Below are 5867 nucleotides of genomic sequence, written 5' to 3' on the forward strand. Positions count from 1 at the left end.
TAAATTAAACCAGTAAATCCAGTGGTTCAGTTAAATTAAACCAGTTAGTCCAGTGGTTCAGTTAAATTAAACCAGTTAATCCAGTGCATGTGTTAAATTAAACCAGTTAGTCCAGTGGTTCAGTTAAACCAGTTAGTCCAGTGGTTCAGTTAAATTAAACCAGTTAGTCCAGTGCATGTGTTAAATTAAAGCAGTTTGTCCAGTGCATGTGTTAAATTAAACCAGTTAGTCCAGTGGTTCAGTTAAATTAAACCAGTTAGTCCAGTGCATGTGTTAAATTAAACCAGTTAGTCCAGTGCTTGTTTTAAATTGAACCAGTTAGTCCAGTGCTTGTGTTAAATTAAACCAGTTAGTCCAGTGCATGTGTTAAATTAAACCAGTTAGTCCAGTGGTTCAGTTAAATTAAACCAGTTAGTCCAGTGCATGTGTTAAATTAAACCAGTTAGTCCAGTGCATGTGTTAAATTAAACCAGTTAGTCCAGTGCTTGTGTTAAAATAAACCAGTTAGTCCAGTGCTTGTGTTAAATTAAACTAGTTAGTCCAGTGGTTCAGTTAAATTAAACCAGTTAGTCCAGTGCATGTGTTAAATCAAACCAGTTAGTCCAGTGCATGTGTTAAATTAAACCAGTTAGTCCAGTGCAAGTGTTAAATTAAAGCAGTTAGTCCAGTGCATGTGTTAAATTAAACCAGTTAGTCCAGTGCTTGTGTTAAAATAAACCAGTTAGTCCAGTGGTTCAGTTAAATTAAACCAGTTAGTCCAGTGGTTCAGTTAAATTAAACCAGTTAGTCCAGTGCATGTGTTAAATTAAACCAGTTAGTCCAGTCTATGTGTTAAATTAAACCAGTTAGTCCAGTGGTTCAGTTAAATCAAACCAGTTAGTCCAGTGCTTGTGTTAAATTAATCCAGTTAGTCCAGTGCATGTGTTAAATTAAACCAGTTAGTCCAGTGGTTCAGTTAAATTAAACCAGTTACTCCAGTGCTTGTGTTAAATTAAACCAGTTAGTCCAGTGCATGTGTTAAATTAAAGCAGTTTGTCCAGTGGTTCAGTTAAATTAAACCAGTTAGTCCAGTGCTTGTGTTAAATTAAACCAGTTAGTCCAGTGGTTCAGTTAAATTAAACCAGTTAGTCCAGTGCTTGTGTTAAATTAAACCAGTTAGTCCAGTGCATGTGTTAAATTAAAGCAGTTAGTCCAGTGCATGTGTTAAATTAAACCAGTTAGTCCAGTGCATGTGTTAAATTAAACCAGTTTTTCCAGTGCTTGTGTTAAATTAAACCAGTTAGTCCAGTGGTTCAGTTAAATTAAACCAGTTAGTCCAGTGCATGTGTTAAATTAAACCAGTTTGTCCAGTGCATGTGTTAAATTAAACCAGTTAGTCCAGTGGTTCAGTTAAATTAAACCAGTTAGTCCAGTGCTTGTGTTAAATTAAACCAGTTAGTCCAGTGGTTCAGTTAAATTAAACCAGTTAGTCCAGTGCATGTGTTAAATTAAACCAGTTAGTCCAGGGCATGTGTTAAATTAAAGCAGTTAGTCCAGTGCATGTGTTAAATTAAAGCAGTTAGTCCAGTGCATGTGTTAAATTAAAGCAGTTAGTCCAGTGCATGTGTTAAATTAAAGCAGTTAATCCAGTGGTTCAGTTAAATTAAACCAGTTACCCAGTGGTTCAGTTAAATTAAACCAGTTAATCCAGTGGTTCAGTTAAATTAAACCAGTTAGTCCAGTGGTTCAATTAAATTAAACCAGTAAATCCAGTGGTTCAGTTAAATTAAACCAGTTAGTCCAGTGCATGTGTTAAATTAAAGCAGTTTGTCCAGTGCATGTGTTAAATTAAACCAGTTTGTCCAGTGCATGTGTTAAATTAAACCAGTTAGTCCAGTGGTTCAGTTAAATTAAACCAGTTAGTCCAGTGCATGTGTTAAATTAAACCAGTTAGTCCAGTGCTTGTTTTAAATTGAACCAGTTAGTCCAGTGCTTGTGTTAAATTAAACCAGTTAGTCCAGTGGTTCAGTTAAATTAAACCAGTTAGTCCAGTGCATGTGTTAAATTAAAGCAGTTAGTCCAGTGCTTGTGTTAAAATAAACCAGTTAGTCCAGTGCTTGTGTTAAATTAAACTAGTTAGTCCAGTGCATGTGTTAAATCAAACCAGTTAGTCCAGTGCATGTGTTAAATTAAACCAGTTAGTCCAGTGGTTCAGTTAAATTAAACCAGTTAGTCCAGTGCTTGTGTTAAATTAATCCAGTTAGTCCAGTGCATGTGTTAAATTAAACCAGTTAGTCCAGTGCATGTGTTAAATTAAACCAGTTAGTCCAGTGGTTCAGTTAAATTAAACCAGTTAGTCCAGTGCTTGTGTTAAATTAAACCAGTTAGTCCAGTCTATGTGTTAAATTAAACCAGTTAGTCCAGTGGTTCAGTTAAATTAAACCAGTTAGTCCAGTGCATGTGTTAAATTAAAGCAGTTTGTCCAGTGCATGTGTTAAATTAAACCAGTTTGTCCAGTGCATGTGTTAAATTAAACCAGTTAGTCCAGTGGTTCAGTTAAATTAAACCAGTTAGTCCAGTGCTTGTGTTAAATTAAACCAGTTAGTCCAGTGGTTCAGTTAAATTAAACCAGTTAGTCCAGTGCTTGTGCTAAATTAAACCAGTTAGTCCAGTGGTTCAGTTAAATTAATCCAGTTAGTCCAGTGCATGTGTTAAATTAAACCAGTTAGTCCAGTGCATGTGTTAAATTAAACCAGTTAGTCCAGTGGTTCAGTTAAATTAAACCAGTTAGTCCAGTGCATGTGTTAAATTAAACCAGTTAGTCCAGTCTATGTGTTAAATTAAACCAGTTAGTCCAGTGGTTCAGTTAAATTAAACCAGTTAGTCCAGTGCATGTGTTAAATTAAAGCAGTTTGTCCAGTGCATGTGTTAAATTAAACCAGTTTGTCCAGTGCATGTGTTAAATTAAACCAGTTAGTCCAGTGGTTCAGTTAAATTAAACCAGTTAGTCCAGTGGTTCAGTTAAATTAAACCAGTTAGTCCAGTGCATGTGTTAAATTAAACCAGTTAGTCCAGTGCTTGTGTTAAATTAAACCAGTTAGTCCAGTGGTTCAGTTAAATTAAACCAGTTAGTCCAGTGCATGTGTTAAATTAAACCAGTTAGTCCAGGGCATGTGTTAAATTAAAGCAGTTAGTCCAGTGCATGTGTTAAATTAAAGCAGTTAGTCCAGTGCTTGTTTTAAATTGAACCAGTTAGTCCAGTGCTTGTGTTAAATTAAACCAGTTAGTCCAGTGCATGTGTTAAATTAAACCAGTTAGTCCAGTACATGTGTTAAATTAAACCAGTTAGTCCAGTGCTTGTGTTAAATTAAACCAGTTAGTCCAGTGCATGTGTTAAATGAAACCAGTTAGTCCAGTACATGTGTTAAATTAAACCAGTTAGTCCAGTGCTTGTTTTAAATTGAACCAGTTAGTCCAGTGCTTGTGTTAAATTAAACCAGTTAGTCCAGTGCATGTGTTAAATTAAACCAGTTAGTCCAGTGCATGTGTTAAATTAAACCAGTTAGTCCAGTACATGTGTTAAATTAAACCAGTTAGTCCAGTGCTTGTGTTAAATTAAACCAGTTAGTCCAGTGCATGTGTTAAATGAAACCAGTTAGTCCAGTACATGTGTTAAATTAAACCAGTTAGTCCAGTGCTTGTTTTAAATTGAACCAGTTAGTCCAGTGCTTGTGTTAAATTAAACCAGTTAGTCCAGTGCATGTGTTAAATTAAACCAGTTAGTCCAGTGCATGTGTTAAATGAAACCAGTTAGTCCAGTGCTTGTGTTTTTTTCCAGGTTAATAAATGAACAGTTCATTTGTTTCTGATTTCAGTCGGTTTTAAACTGAAGTGTCAGTGAAGGAGCAGATCTGAAAACAGCTGTCAATCAAACTACATTCAGCCTTTTGACCCGTCCTCCAATTGGCACGCGGAAGCTTGGCGTCCGGCCCGGCCGAGCTCCGCCTGCAGCTCCACCCACGGCTTCATTCACCCCCAGAGACATTGAGCGTCCGGGGGCGGGACGACACAGTGTCATTTGTCCAATGTCCGTCCAGTTTAGAGTCAATGAAATGTCAACACAAGTGATCAGAATTTAGCATTTGAGTCATTTTAAGAGAAGATGAGGTTCCACTGCAGTCTGACAGAACACACCTGAGGTTCTGATGTACAGGGTTCTACCTGAACAGAACCTGAACGGTCCTACTGATGGAACAGAACCTGCAGGGGGTTCTACAAATTCATGCACAGTTTGTTTTCATTTTGAGTTTGTGGATCACAACCCAGAAAGAACCCCGACAGAACCCCGACAGAACCCTAACAGAACCCTGACAGAACCCTAACAGAACCCTGACAGAACCCCGACAGAACCCAGAAAGAACCCTAACAGAACCCTAACAGAACCCCAACAGAACTCTGACAGAACCCAGAAAGAACCCTAACAGAACCCCAACAGAACCCAGAAAGAACCCTGACAGAACCCTAACAGAACCCTGACAGAACCCCAACAGAACCCCGACAGAACCCAGAAAGAACCCTAACAGAACCCCAACAGAACTCTGACAGAACCCAGAAAGAACCCTAACAGAACCCCAACAGAACCCAGAAAGAACCCTGACAGAACCCTGACAGAACCCAGAAAGAACTCTGACAGAACCCTAACAGAACCCTGACAGAACCCCGACAGAACCCAGAAAGAACCCTAACAGAACCCCAACAGAACTCTGACAGAACCCAGAAAGAACCCTAACAAAACCCCGACAGAACCCCGACAGAACCCAGAAGGAACCCTGACGGAACCCTGACAGAACCCCGACAGAACCCCGACAGAACCCAGAAAGAACCCTGACAGAACCCCGACAGAACCCCGACAGAACCCAGAAAGAACCCTGACAGAACCCAGAAAGAACCCTGACAGAACCCCGACAGAACCCAGAAAGAACCCTGACAGAACCCTGACAGAACCCAGACCAACCCAACCTTAACTAACCCTTGGTCCTGATCTGGGTTCTTGGTCCTGGTCTGGGTCCTGGTCTGTCCATTATCAGATGACGGTGGATCCATTAAGTCTAATGGATGCAGGTCCTGGTGGTCCTGGTCTGGTTCCTTGGTCCTGGTCCTGGTCTGGTTCCTTGGTCCTGGTCCTGGTCTGGGTCCTGGTCTGGGTCCTGGTCTGGGTCCTGGTCTGGTTCCTTAGTCCTGGTCCTGGTCTGTCCATTATCAGATGATGGTGGATCCATTAGGTCTAATGGATGCAGGTCCTGGTGGTCCTGGTCTGGTTCCTTGGTCCTGGTCCTGGTCTGGTTCCTTGGTCCTGGTCTGGGTCCTGGTCTGGGTCCTGGTCTGGTTCCTTAGTCCTGGTCCTGGTCTGTCCATTATCAGATGATGGTGGATCCATTAGGTCTAATGGATGCGGGTCCTGGTGGTCCTGGTCTACAGGGACCATTACCATCCTGTCAGTCCAACATTAAAGGTCTGAGGACAGGAAGTGGAGGCGGAGCCACAGGAGGGTTCCCACGGCAACCAAAGAGCTGCATCTGTGTGTGTATATGTGTGTATGCGTGTGTGTGTATATGTGTGTAGGTGTGTGTGTGTATATGTGTGTGTGTGTGTGTGTATATATGTGTGTAGGTGTGTATATGTGTGTATATGTGTGTGTGTATGCGTGTGTGTATGTGTGTGTGTGTTGTAATGGTGTGTCCAGGGACTCATAGTGGAACTGGTTTAATTTCACTTCTCACCTCCACTCATCCCCAATCCTTCTTCCTTCCTTCCTTCTTCTTTTCCAGTCGGTGTGTCTTCCATCAGGTCAGTGGTTCTTTCCAGAGGATCCAGTCTGGAACACATTC

This window comes from Sphaeramia orbicularis, unplaced genomic scaffold (genome assembly GCF_902148855.1).
Source record: "Sphaeramia orbicularis unplaced genomic scaffold, fSphaOr1.1, whole genome shotgun sequence".
In the NCBI taxonomy this organism is placed as follows: Eukaryota; Metazoa; Chordata; class Actinopteri; order Kurtiformes; family Apogonidae; genus Sphaeramia; species Sphaeramia orbicularis.